At 42.5% G+C, this 14691-nt stretch overlaps 1 protein-coding gene across 5 annotated transcripts in view; it reads right to left on the reverse strand.

Annotated features, from left to right (window-relative positions):
- The window catches only part of BACH2 (BTB domain and CNC homolog 2), a 188141-nt gene that overhangs the window by 144102 nt on the left and 29348 nt on the right, over positions 1-14691 (reverse strand). For all 5 annotated transcript variants that reach the window (XM_071445870.1, XM_071445862.1, XM_071445866.1 and 2 more), the window contains one exon: positions 514-600. The gene's annotated coding sequence lies outside the window, so the exon portion shown is untranslated. The remainder of the gene's footprint in view (positions 1-513; positions 601-14691) is intronic.

The raw sequence follows: 14691 nt of genomic DNA on the forward strand, positions 1-14691 counted from the left end.
CATTCTCTAAAGCAGTAAAGGTCTAGGTGTGGGTCTTACAGCAGATAGTGATCTGCTCTGATCCAGAAATCCTTTTAAAGGGGGAATTCAAGGGAAATATTTGCAGATTCAGGGTTCTGCAGTCTGAAGGGACTGCTGATCATTTGACCTTTTTCCATGAAACAGCCATGGAGCTTCCCCGCCTACATCGACGAAGCTGTAAGAGGTCGAAGGAGAGAATCTCCTAGGGTTAAAAAAAAGCCTGTAAAAAACCCCAACAAAACAAAAAAACCCAGTCTCAGATACAACAGCCTGACATAAAGCAGGAAGCTACTGCAGCCCCAGCAACACTCCCCAGCACTGTGGGATTACCCACACCCTCTCATCTGGTCTGAATGAATTAACAGCCAGCTACTAGGTCTTGTTATACCTTGTCACCTTCCTCTACTCCTCAGCCCCTGAACAAAGGGCCACTGGCAGCCTGAAACCCAGCTAGTTTTTAAAGCATAACAAAAAGTGGTGTCACATTATTACCTGAATCCACTGAGTCCTCCTGCCAACAACGATGTTTATGCAATCACATTTTTCTGTTTTTAAAAACTGCTCTCTTGCCTCATTGCTCTGTGTGAAAAACAAAACAAAAGAGATAATTGATTAACTACAAGCAATTATCTATTATTTGCATTATAGAAGTTTTGCAGTAGATATTCAGGTCTTTTGTTTTCTGCCTCATCTCATAAAAACATTCAACAAGAAAAAGTTTTTTCCCCAAAATTACTCATTGATCAAACAGAAGCAACAGATACCAGTTTAGAGAGGCAGATGAGATACCACAGCCCACCACTTGTAGAGCTACACAGAAGAACACAGCTCTCCTGTGCCCAAATCTTCTGCCCTCTTCCCAGGCCATCCTGCCTGGCAGCACTGGGACCAATGCCAAGCAGACAGTGCCACCAAAAGCAGAAATACAGAGGGAGAGAAAGCTCATTAAATTTCTTTCAGTATCAACAGCAAATACATGCCACTAATAACCACAGCAGTGATGTAAAAATAATACTTGCAAAATTGCATTGACAGTAGATTACTTAATCATAAAGTTTCTCCATACTCTGTACCTACAACATGATTTAAGTAGTGACTCCACTTAAAATTCTCAGAAGGGTCTTTTAGTGTCTGTATTTACTCCTTGCTTCCCATATTAGTAGCTTTAAGCTATAGTGTCAAATTCTCCTGCCAATATACTTCATAGAAGACATTTAAATAAGGAAGAAAAAAGCCCATATGGTAGAAATCCGGCTGAAGACACAATCTCAACCCCCCACCCCCAACCTCTCTGAATGGACAGAAGACACATGCTAAGTAAAGGAAACTGGATTTTCAGTACTGGAAATGCCATTAGTATTTCATTGCTTTCTCTGAAAGGAAATTAAAAGAAACCCTTCACTCAAAGAGATGCAACTCGACCATGTGTACATGGTCCCTTGCCAACCTTCACAAGGGCCTACACAATTAAACCCAGGCAGAGAGCACAGGTTGGGGGATATGGCTGCCCTTCCTGCGTTTCAGGGCTCAGGCTTTTGGCATACTCTGTCCATTGTTGACATGGATGACTGACAGAAAGTTTTGCTGCAAGATTTTGGTCACAGCGGTCTGACTGAGACATCCCCAAAAAATCAGCTGGAAAGACCAAATTCTCGCAATCTCTGGAACAGAGTTTAAACTGTGGTTTAGCCTGATGCCACACAACTCAATGAACACAGTCTAGTTAGTCCATGGCAGAGCAGAAGTGACCATTGCCTCTGGCATCTGCTGCCAGTGAGGGTTGGGCCCCTCCCAGGCAAGGAGGGTGTCCTGATCCAGGTGACCTCCCTACTGCAGCCTGGAGTCATCTGTGCTCAAAACAGAGGAGTCAAGATCTGGGCCAGGGGATGGCAGGGAAAAACATGTCAGAACAAGAAAATTCATTTAATGGAGACAGAAAATTGGAGGGTTGGATGGGGAGAGAGCAAGAACTGGGGTTAGGCATGGAGAAACGCCTGCTGGCTGTGCAGCTGCAGCACTGCTGAAGAACCACGTCCAAGACCATGTGATGTCAGAGCACATCATTTGTGCCAATGCCACAAACGCCATTTGTCTGCTTCCTGCAAAGTCTTTGGTGTACCACAGGTAGGTTGAAGAGAGAACACTGATGAGTTCAAGCACTCACCCCTGAGAAGGGAGGGAAATGTGCAGGTGAGTGCTGCCTGCTGCAGCTGCCTTCACTCTTGGCACAGGGGATGTACCTGAGCTGTGCATCAGGGCTTCAGGGCAAGAGTGCATGACAACTCTAACAGCTGTTGGCAGCAAGGGTGGCAGCCACCGTGACACTCCCTGCCACCCTCTCAGCATCCAGGCAGATGAGCTGTGCCTTGGAGAGCTGCCATGCAGCTCCAGTGAAGCACCACACCGGTCATTTAAACTCAGTATCCCTCAAGTGGCCATTAACAGTGAATTCCTAACCAACCTGAAAACCTGGCTTCTCTCAACTAAAAGTAATGAACAGTCACAACAGAAAGGAACTGTATTTCCAGTACATGAAACACTAAGGAGAATAGAGACATCTCAGCAGCAAGGCTGTTGAGGATCCTCAGGATCCTCTGTCCTCTTAAGTCTCTTCCTGCAAAGAGAAGTGGGGCTTCCCAAATCATCTGTCAAATCCTGAAGTCTGACACTGGTAAACAGAGTAAGATCATGAGGAAATTACAAACTTCTTCAGTAGGGCTTTGAGTACCATGCCATAAATAAAAATTTGGGCTAAATATGGAACAGCAGGGAAAAAACAAGATGCTGAATAGGGAGTTTGCCCAGGGTTTGAAGCTACAGCTGGCAGCAGGCAGGCAACTTGCAGAAAGAGAAGAGTGTGATGACATACTCAAAAACTGTCCATGCATTTACAAGATCTGCACAAATCCATTTTATATCAGAGTGTCACTCTGAACTTATAGAACCATAGAATGCTTTGGGTCGGAAAGGACCTTAAAGATCAGCTGCAATGTTGCAATGTATTTATGTATGAAAATAAAATTACCAGTAAACAGCTGAAACTTCCTTGGATATTATGCTACCTTAGACATTAATAGCTTATAACAGAGCACAGGTCTACAGTCAACCAAATGCACAACACAGGAAGACAGACCTTAAAGGTAAATAATTCAGGACTTGAATTCTTCAAGGTAAATAATTCAGGGCGCTAATGAATTCACTGACTGTAAACAGGGAGTTCCACTGTGAGGAACCCTCCAAACTGCTCTACATCCAATCCTCAGGAGTGCAGAGCAGAAAACTGTCAGCAGAAACTGTCTCAAACACTCCTGGCTACAGCAAGACTCTCACACAAAAGAAGTCTTGGATAGGAAGAGACAGCTTCATAGACTGGTTCCAGTGATCCATACTGTGACCATGGGTTGCTGAAAAGGATGTGCACTTTCAGAAACACCACTTGGGCAAACAGTGAGGTGGCTGTGATGCAAGGAAGCTGACCCATGTTGCATCCAACAGAAGCACTGGGGAAACCCTTCAAGGGTAGCCAACACAGCAGCTTGGTCAAGCAGCGCTAGAAACACACAAGACTATGGGTGAAACTGTAAGCCCTTTGTTAAATATGACACCCTATAAATAAAAAGAAGCCAGACAACACCCCATGTCCTCCTCACTTCACAGTCTTTCTTCTCTATCCTCTTTGATTGAGTATCGCCAAGTGCTTTTATCCACACCTGGGAATTCCTGTGTATCCATCAAAAAGCATTTCAGCCAACCAAATCCCATCAACAAACCATAGGATAAATCCTCATAAATTCTTAAACTACCAGCAAGTGTCAGTCTTCCCAGCCTGCACCCTATGGTACCAAGGAGCTGTTTTGCAAGCAGCAACTATTCCTGACCAAGCAAAGAAACTCTACCAAAGTCGAGATGCAGCCAACTGTCAGTAATACAATGTTGTTGCTGCAAAAAAAAAACCCCAAACAAACCTACCAGAATTTTTATGCTGTCTCATGCTCTAAAAGTAGTATTTCAAACCACCCTAAAGTTGCCTCACACCCTCTTACGAGACCTACATGAAACCAGACTGTGGAATAAAATCCGCCTTTTGCTGGCAGACAAGGGAATGTCAACAACAATAGGCAAGGCACTGCAAGGTTGCTGACGAGCCTGGAAACACTGTATGGGAACATGCCCATGGATCTGCAGTCGAAAACACAACTGCTGTTCTTGCTCCGTGCCCAGCAGAGATAGAGATCTCATCGCCAGCAGAGATCTGGGTCACCACAAGGAAGCTGGAGTTATCCCAGCACCATCATCTTTTAGGTAATGCTCCCAGGAGGGGAAACAAGTATGTGGCAAGGTTTCATCTGACGAGGTGCTGGTTGTAAACAAAAACAGTAACTGGGGGTTTCCTTGCTCCTTGGTGATATCATCCAAATGGAAAAAAAAACCCAAAGAATTTTGCCTGATGTCTTGTATCCAAAGTGCTTTGCAGAATGAGTTTGCTGCAAATGCGAGGTTCAGGTTGCAGTTTCTCAAAAGCTTGCAAACGCACCTCAACTGGCAAAGTCTTCCTCCTAAACACCAGGCTAAAAAGTATTTGTTTGTTTATCTTGTACTTCAGATCTGAAAACCCAAACCTGGGGAAGGAAAACACTGGAAAGACTATGTTTAAATTGAAGTGTAGATTTTAAACATATGATGTTTGTGAAAAACAAATGTTCTGAGTCTCCACACAATCAAGTAGCTGACTATCCAGGCATACGACTGAAAAGGAGATCACCTTTCCAGTCTCTGCTAACCAAAACTTTTGCAACCTTCCCGTATGCCATTTCCTTGTTTACATCTCATGGTACAGGAGTTCAACTTTTGGAGAAACATGAATGGTAAACCTAGAAAGTGAAATGTGATATTATTTACAGAATAGGAGAGCACGCCGTTCACAAGAATTTGTAGGCGCACACATCCCAGCCCTGTTCCTCAGTTCAACACCCACTCCTGAAATCCTGTACCAACCAGATTAGCCGATGTACACATGCCTGCACTCTCGGAGAAACAATAGTCTCTTTCAGTCCATACAGTCTTCTGAAGAACCAGGCAAAAACGTCATGGGAGAAGTTAGGAAATATCTGCAGAAAACAGCACACAAGATGAAAGGCAGAACAAGCCTTTTAACTTGCACAAAGTACATAACATGGAGGATAAGCACAGAACTTAGTTACCTAGCCCCTCTTCCAAAGGGATATTTTTTATTTTCCCCGGGATGGAAAAAGGGATTGTTGAAACAACTTAAAAAAACCCAAAAAAACAACAACTGGGATAGTGGAACAGCTCCCTTACAGACAGACTATTGCAAACAAAATTCAGCTCCAGGAGCTGTGGCAGACCTGGGAGAAAATACGCGCTGCCTTGAAGAGCCAGGATCTCCAGCAGACAGCTGGGATCCTGGCTGGTGTGATGAGCCCTCCTGTCCCCAGTGCACAGCACTCCTTCCTCCATTCCCCTCCCAAACACTGTTGCTACAGAAGGCACAGAACTATTTTTTAATTAATCCAGCATAAAGTTTGAGCTGCCTCAGGGTTAAGCTAAACATTTTCTGTCTTTAACCACTACAGCAGAACCAACTACAGTGAAAAACACTTCACCATAAGGCTGGGGAATTGAGGACAGAAAAGAAGCTGCAACAGTCACCCCTGACCTCTCAAAATTTCGCCTCCAGAACATGTAAAAATAAGAAACTGAATTTTTAATCAGCTGAGAAACGGGGCAGGGAGACACTCTTGATAAAATTATTGTTGTGAATATCACATAAAAAGCCTTATGGAATTTTACCATCCACCTTCTGTTCCGAACAGTAGGTCTCCAAATAACCTATCAGAAAAAACCCAACTACGCACACTTTCAGGAAAGCACTCAGCACTGAGAGACATTTAAGAAGCATGCAGCTCTACAAATCCTTGTTTCTCCTCTCACAAGGGGCTGTAACTCCTGCAGGAAACACATGCTCCCGTAACAAAGCAGGTATTCTCTGCATGTACTCACACTGCCTATTATTTTTTTAATCATCTGGTATGCATCTTCCTAGGCATGCTTATGTTAGAGGAAATACTAGCATTAGGTCTCCAAAAGAACACTGACTACCTGTTCTGTATGAACACCCTGAAGGTTAATAGTGGAAATCGTGGCTTGAACTCTGCCTCTGCCTTGTGCTGAGCAGTCCATACAACCACTGGTATTTTACCACATGTGCTTCCCTCCCTCAGCTCATGTTCACTCTCTGCAGGATTTTACTATGCAGTCCACCAGTACAGTATTTTTCAGATGTAGGAGCAAGTCAAAGCATATTTTGATGTGTCTAGATTGCACAAAGACGATATGAAAAATTGAAAGTTGATCACAGAAGAATACAAGTTGCTTTTTCGTTTCACAGCTCCAAGAGTCAGAAAGGGTGAGTAGAACCCTGATATATACCAGATGTTTTAAAGGTGGAAGAGCTGGTGTCATGAAAGCTTCCTGACAGCTACCAACTGGCCTTGCTATAGTGAGCAGGCTTCTTCTGCCTGTGGAAGATTACAGGCCTAATGGAATGGGAATATTCACAGCCTTCATGCACACATATAATCCTACTCTCTTTTCTTGAAAATAAATTTGACAAGTCCATCACTACTAAATGAAAAAGCCTCAAAATGGAATCATTTTGTTACATATACAAAAAAAGTTGGGTCTGGAGCATAGCCATGGTTTTGGCAAGCACCACACTTAACCCAAGAAATGAAAAGGCAATTTTTTTTCATTTGTTTCTGTTTTTAGTAAGTCTTGAGTCAGTTTCCCCCATTTTCTTCTGAATTTGTGTTTGGATATTAAAAGCAGCAAATAAAAAAGGCTTTCACCTCAGCCACAACCCTCACTCCACTGGGTACTCTACAAATACATATGGAGACTTCACATCCTAAAAAGATAAGTTTCACCTTGTTGTTACAAAATTTGAGGTTTTTTTCTATTTCAATAAAAGGGAAATTCCATCATTAAAACAAAAAGAAAAGAGGAAGAAGAAAAAAAATCAGCCCTGCAGAAAAGCATCATTTTAGAGTTAACAGGAATATGCATCTATCACTTAAATTGGCCCCTTGGGTGAAGCCCATTGCAGAGATCAAAAGTCTTTCCACAGACTTGGGATAAAGCCTGGACAGTTCAAAATACTGATGAGAGTGGACATCACTGTTCTTGACTGCATGGTGTAGGGGTGCATGAAGGCAAAACTCCCACAGCCGCCATAAGGCCTCCGAGTATGAGAAACCCCAGGGACTCTGGGTACCACAAAAGCACACTCTGGAGAGCATTTCAGACAGTGATACAACTCACTGATGACACAGGGAGACTGGTAACATTTTTTGTCGGTGATTCTGCAGCTCCTATTTCCACAGCCCACACTAGTTCAAAAAACACCACAGGACATGTGTGACGAAAAAAGGAGTATCTCAGGCCAGGGTGAGATAAATACACACTAAGGTGAAGCAAGATGACAGCTGGCATTAAGGAATACATTAAGGGCAGGTAGCTCAGTCTGAAAGCTGCAGGTTGTGCCCTGGGTTGCAAGAGCACCAGGCAAGAGGCCACAAACTGGTGCCGTGGACGCCTTGCACAACAGAAGGCACAGGGACCAGTGGTGCCAGCCAGGTGACTGGACACTTGGAGACACAGCAGGAGCCAGTGAATCAGCAGGAAGACCCTAGACTACCTTGCACACAGACTGGAAGCGTAGGAAAGCCCAGGGTTTCCTTTGTTTCTGTGTTACTGCACCATGATTCAACTGCTTTAAAGATGCAGATGTCTGGGGAAACCTTGTAAGGCAACCTTGTCGGACTGTGTGAGCGTGGTGTGCGTAGGAAGGCGTGCAGGGCACTGGTCAGGTCACTGGAGCTGCCTGCTGCCACAGTGCTTTGGTCCCAGCACTGGAAGTGGTGATGGGACTGTGCCTGCCAACAGTGCACCCTGAATGATGCCACAGGAATGTCTCTAAAGCCTTCCCTATCCAACCTAAAGCAACTTCTTCACTGAATACCTGAATTCTTTTTCTACATATTGTTTATGGTAATAAAAAGAGGTTTTGGAGATTTACCTAGGGCTTGTGGGTGAAGGGATATTTTTCTCATAATACAGTTGAATAGCACAGATATCTGTTGTTTTCTGCTCATGTTCCCTTGTGCACATACACTGGCCCCTTCTTGCAGCCTGGCTTTGCCTGAGGTGTAAGTAAGAACTGTCAGCTCTTCTAGTACTAGGAGGAAATCACTGCCTCAGGCTCACACTGAAATCACTCTTTTTCACACAGGACTGTGGACATAATCCTTTGCCCAGTAAATAGCTCACCTTCTTCCTTATTGCTCCAGATGGATATGAATGAATGAACTGCACTTTTTCTGAACACCATCTTCTGCTTTTATTGAGTACTTCAGTCACTGCCAACTGCACCTCCTTGCCCTACTAGGCATCACTTAAGGTTGCTGGGTCTGATTTCCAAGTCCCCTGCTATAAGTCTCTTTAAGAGGAAAAAAGGTTGGATGCTATTAGCCCTCTGAGAAACCATGCGTTTTGTCCATAACCATGGGCTCCTGAAACACAGCTGTTAACAGCAAATCTCAGTCTCTGAAATTTTCTTTCTGCTGCCTCATTATCTTTACTACATGCCAGCAAAAACCAGAGTCCCCCCAAATGCAGAGGGAGGAAGTCTTTATGTTTCCAGCTGCATCTAACTCTGGCTAGTCAACCAGATGCAAAATATTGCATCAATCTGATGTTCACTTCAAAGTTTCAAAATTTTCTTCTTACAGCTGGGACTAGGTGCTCGTGGTTTCAGTTACCACAAGGGAAATGGAATCTCACAGCCAACACTTAGATTACTTCCCAACACTGCCGGGCTGCCCTCAAAAGAAAAACAACCAAAAGATGTCAAACACAAAATGACTTAAATCAGACACTTAGAAAATGCTCTGTAATACACAAAAGGTGCAATTAATTGAAATAAATATTGAAGCTCCCTGTAAGTCCTCATTTGAATCCTAACAGTAGGATGGGATCCCTTAAAAGTAGCTCTGGCTACTTTAGTTCTGAACTAAACTAAAGCCTGCAGGTGGCTGACCTCATACCATTGTTGTCTTCCAGCCAGACAGCTCCAGTTAAGCAGCCTTCCATATTTTCATCAGAATCTATAGACTGAAACTCCATTTTTTCAGTAGTCATGCACAGAAAAAAAAAAAAATTCAACTTCCCAATGAAGAACAAAAATACCAGATCAATGCTCATGCAGTCTTAGAATAAAACTCTAATCCTTCACTTGCAAAGAAGTCTCTTTCAAAGAAATGTTTATGTTAAAATTTAGAGTTGTGTTCAACATTAATCTTGGGGAATTTTACAACAGAATGTACCAATTTTAAAAGGTTTCTACAGCCTTAATGAATTCCTAGAACCCATAGACAGAAATTAAATAGGGGGAACCTACAGTGTTGGCTAGACATATTTCAATATTTGTTACCATAGAAACAAGCCAGTAGATTTAGGGTTTGGAGTTATCCTTGCTATAAAATATTAAACTTCTTACAGTTTTTGCATATCTATATTGTGGCAAGAATACTGTCAATCCTGATAGAGCCCAAAGCATCTTAATTATTTAACAGGATTTTAGCTTTTTTTCCCTTTTTCTTAACAGAGAATCTTTTAATTTATTTTTTCCTTGATAGAATTATTTTAACATCTTCCAATAGGAAACACTTCTGGCTGACAGAATAATATACAGGAAATGAAGACGTGTTTTCCTCAATGTTGTGTTGAAGTGGTAAATAAAAGGAACACACGTATAGTCTAATAAACAAGATTTACCAGTAAGTACCAAAATTACACCAGTTAGCACTTGTGATGATTTTACCAGCTAAAAGTACATTAAATGTTATACTTCATTTGAAACAGTTCAACTTCAAATTTGGTGGTTTTGTTTTCAATCGTAGCAACGGAGAAATGCTCAAGAACGAAAGTGATTCAGATAACATCTCGATACTTCAACAGTATCAAATACTTCTGGCAGATACCTGAGAAATGAAACAAAGCATTGTCCTTTCATGCCTCAGAGGGGCATCAACAGCTGCACTCAAGTCACAGCGCAACCGGCGAGCAAAAGGATCGGCAATTCCAAGAAAGAGGAAGGCCAGATGCTTCCTCCAGCAACACTCCTTCAAAAAGTAAGGAGAACATGCTTGTTTAGACAATTTCAGTGGTAGAAGGGACCCACAGCTCAAGATAGCATCCAGGCAAGAGCTCAGCTGGGAGCAGTGGGGAAGGTCAACACCTGGACAAGCCCAAGCCCACTGCCCCTGGCACTGGATGTATGCAAGGGATTTTGACCGTGATGATTTCACAGCCCCAGATCGCAGCCCTTGCTTTTTGTTTGGATTCAAGAAAATCTGTTTACAGAAGGCTCAACACAATGAAAAAATAAAAAACTTTGGAGTAAAAGCCATAAACCACACAGTTGTTTCAATACTGTATTCCAGCACTGAAGTGGACAAGGAAAAACACCACGCAAAGCAAATCAGAACAAAGACAAAAACTGAGCAAGACTGAAACACCCTTTTCTTCCAAGAATTAAACAATACTTTTTATGAACTGTAAAGATAAGCAGTGGAACTGCTATTTCCTAATGTTTCTGAGGTCAATCTTCTAGCACAGCTTCTCAAATAGCCAATTAAATGTACACAGTTCTCACACTCACATGCATTCTATCATTTTAAAAAAGCCCTACAGCTCAAGCCTCTAAAAAATAATGGAAAAACTTATTCTTGAAGACCTGCAAGACAACCCTTTAACTAATGGAAAATCTGCAACACTTCAGAAGAGGAAAATGGTAAGATGGCTTAATTTTAAATGAGTAAGAATTTAAATGTCACTTCCTGCATGTGACCTCGATCTGAATAACCTCGCATTTTTGTTTTCTTTGGTGTGGTTAACAGTGGAATCTTTGTGGAGTACATTTCTATGGCATTTACAGTTGCATGTTTATGTTCAGCAACTCCTTTGCATAATTATGAACACAAAAAAATCAGAAAGTGGCTTTTCCTCTGTAAAGAAAGAGACAGATCTAAAAAGTAGCATGCTACTATGACTTCCAAGGAAGGAAAGGCTGGAGAAAAATTATCCCAAAACTCAGGGGAAAAATGCACAACTTCCTTTAACTGACAGCTGCAGTGAGGTACTATGAGTTTGTTTTATCTGAGCAGTTATGTACACACACTAAAGCAAAGCAACACTATGTACTCTAAAGGAGTTCACACAAGTCCACCACTATCAACCTGCAGTCAAGAAGCGGGAAGTTATTCACATGTCTGAGTAGGTCATGGAATGGTTAGAGATGCTGGCAGCACATGTTGCCAAAAATAAGGCATTGCATGCATGCATTCGAATCCAGAGCTATGAAACCCCTTGTCACCCTCTTGTAGGCTCTACAGGCCAGGTTTGTTCCATGGGAAGCCCTACTGCACTCAATACGAGAGCCTTAAGTCTTTCCAACTGATGCTGCAGGTGTCAACACCTCAGCACACCCCCTCATCCTTCCCATGAAGTGTTTTTAAGCCAGGGGCTGGTTGGGAGAATGGCTTAGGAGACATGATGTAGCTTCTATAAAGTTTTCTGTAGAATTCATAGATATAAGTAAAATAAAGCAGGTGCTGCAGGTACATTTTGGAAAAAAAGAGCTCTTATTCATAGATCATACAATGGTTTGGGTTGGAAGAGACCTTAAAGATCACCTACTTCCAAGTCCCCTGCCATGGACACTTTTCACTAGACCAGGTTGCTCAAAGCCCTATCCAACCTGGTCTTGAACACTCCCAAGGATGGGGCATCCACAGATTCTCTGGACATCCTGTTCCAGTGCTTCACCAAACTCACAGTGAAGAATTTCCTCCCAATATCTAATCTAAACCCATCCTCTTTCAGTTTAAAGCCATTACCCCTTGTCCTACCTACATTCAAGAGGGCCACTCAGCTGATATTTCCACCTTGTTTTGTCAAAAAACCAAAAAAAAAAACACCAAAAAACCAAACAAGAAATGCATCCATACAGTGGTGGCCTTTAAATCATTTGACAAACACCTCTCCAGTTTAAGTGGTGCCACCAGGGATGGCTTGGGTTGCCCTCCTGTGGTGGGAGGACAGCACAGGACCAGCACTTGCCCAGCCCATAACTGGGCTCTGAACACGGGCACTCCAGCAATGGGTGACCCCCCAAAAAAAAAAAGGGAGACAGCAAAACCTTTGCCCTAGTGCTGCTGAGAGGAAAGAAGGTGTGCTCCAGTTCTGGATAACATGCTCCATTTGGTCTGCTTAAAATACCTGTTTTAGAAAATAAACTGGGATGATAAAGCAGGAGATTGTCTTTCTTGTAACTCAAGAAGAAAATAAATTTCACAAAAATAAAAATTCACTATGTGTAAAACAAAATACTCTATACAACATGCAATTTACCCAAAAATAATTCATTTCCCTTTATACCAGGCAGGCCAAGAGTCCATTTGGATTAAAAAAGTGAATGGATATGAGTTTCCCATCTCAGCAAAACATTTGAAAAGAACACAAACATTTCATGTCTGTCCAGTCTTTACCCAATTACTAAGGGGTGAAGATACCACCAGCTGTCAGGATGTTGTATTTGCCATTCGAGGTGGGGCAGGAGTACTGCTCCTTCCTCTGGAGCATCTTGTTCCTGGTCACCCAAACAAAGAAAGGAAATTGGGGTATACAGACAGGGATCTGAACTGGCACAGGAATGCATGCATCTCTTCCAATATTGGAAGATTAATGCGTGAGAGAGTTGATGAATGGGAAGGATTAAATATAGAACCAAAAAATAAGCGAAATGATTAATTGCTAGAAAAGGAAACTCATGATTTATAGAAGAAAAAAATCAGTAAGGCTTGGGAAACTGAAGGGAATAAGCAGCAAGTGAGCTGCAGGGTGGGACCATCTGGTGCATAGTGCCACGGCAGCACAGAGCACATACCACAGCTTCAGCGCCCCTCTCGCCTTCTCCCAGCCTCAGTGCAGGCAGGGCAGACAAAGCAGAAATAGATTGTGTTTCGAGGTTACTGGATGAAAGTAACTGACTTTAAAAACAAGCTGAAGTTGGTTTTAAATCATATCCTATAATCTGAAAACGGTCTCTAAATTAAATGTTTCCATGTGGTCTTGTAGTGGGCTGGTAACTGTCACACTCATGTCCTTGCATTTTAAGCTTTCTAGAAATTTCTAAAAATAACTGGATACTTCTTTAACACTGTTTGCATTTATTTTATGAAGAAATGGAAGGCATTTTTAGCCTATTTATTTTTCATTCTGAGTTATAACATGTCAATGGTAACCCTTTCTTTTGGTCCTGCACTTCTTTGTTTTGCAACTATTAAGATAAACAAACTCTTTTGCAGTCGGCATGCAACCAACAGGCATACCAAAGCAGCATAAACCTAAGGAATAACCCAGCACCTTAAAGGTTATTATGATCAGTCATTTGCTTGGTGTCTTAAATTCACTTGCTTTTGTGGGGAACAATAGTATAGAGGAAGAAAACGGAGATATGCTGTGAAACTGTAAATGCACTATATGTTTTAGCATGGCACCTGCTTGTTTTTTTTTTTAACTTAATGACATTTTAAAATAACTTACAAAAATACTTTTTTCAGTTAAAAAAAAAAAAAAGGTACAACCAACTACATCCTCTTTGGGTTATGCCCATGAATGAGCTACTGTCTGCATTAGAAACAAGCACCTGGACCAACTCATGGGCATCCAGCAAAGTCCACTGGTTTCCTTTCAAAACACTAATTTACAAAAGACAATGTCAAATCCCAGCCTGCGAGTGGCCTTGTTATTAAATACAACATCTCAAGAGTGGAAGGGATGAGGTGCAGGATTCAGAGGGGCTGCTCACCACAACAGAGCCCAGAGCAGCTGTGCACAGGCAGGAGACTAGCCCCTGCTCTGGAGAGGATATTCAGACACTGAGGCAAATAACTTTTCATACTTTTCTGATAGTCCATTATGACATACTGTACTACAACCCCAATTAAGAAACAATTCTGTGCTATCTTTGGGAGATCTTGCATTTCCTCACACGAGTCTTTATGTGCACATCCCCTTTATGCCAAATACTTTCTGTATGGAGTAAATGGCAGGACCTGTATTTGCACAGCCAGCCAGCCAGCCAGGAAAGAAGTGGTCTGAGACTGTGGGGAAGCATCAGCACCTCTCAGTCCTAGCACAGTCGTCTTATTTTACAAAACTGCAGGAGGGACCCTTCCTGTCACCCTTTGTTTCATCTGGTCTAGGTCCTCATCCTAGGAGAAAGTTTCTCATCCTTCACTACCCAGAGGGAAAGGACACGCTCGGAGGAGCTGCCACTCTGTCACCAACAGATCCAAGGGGAATCCAAGCTTTTGCAAGAGGGCTGAGATAAAACTCATCACCATCTATGCAGCTTTCTTTGCCAGTCACTCTCTTCTCAGTCCCCTGCAACTTCTGAACTTTGCACCATCCTCTTTCCCCTACATCTTCCAAGAGTTGTCTTTGGGATGAGGACACTCAGCAGTGTTTCAGAAGGACTCCAGCAGCTGACCCTTCCACCAAGAAAGAGCCACATAAACTTCAGAG

This window comes from Agelaius tricolor, unplaced genomic scaffold (assembly GCF_023055355.1).
Source record: "Agelaius tricolor isolate 1412-34295 unplaced genomic scaffold, bAgeTri1.0.p SCAF_1, whole genome shotgun sequence".
NCBI lineage: Eukaryota > Metazoa > Chordata > Aves > Passeriformes > Icteridae > Agelaius > Agelaius tricolor.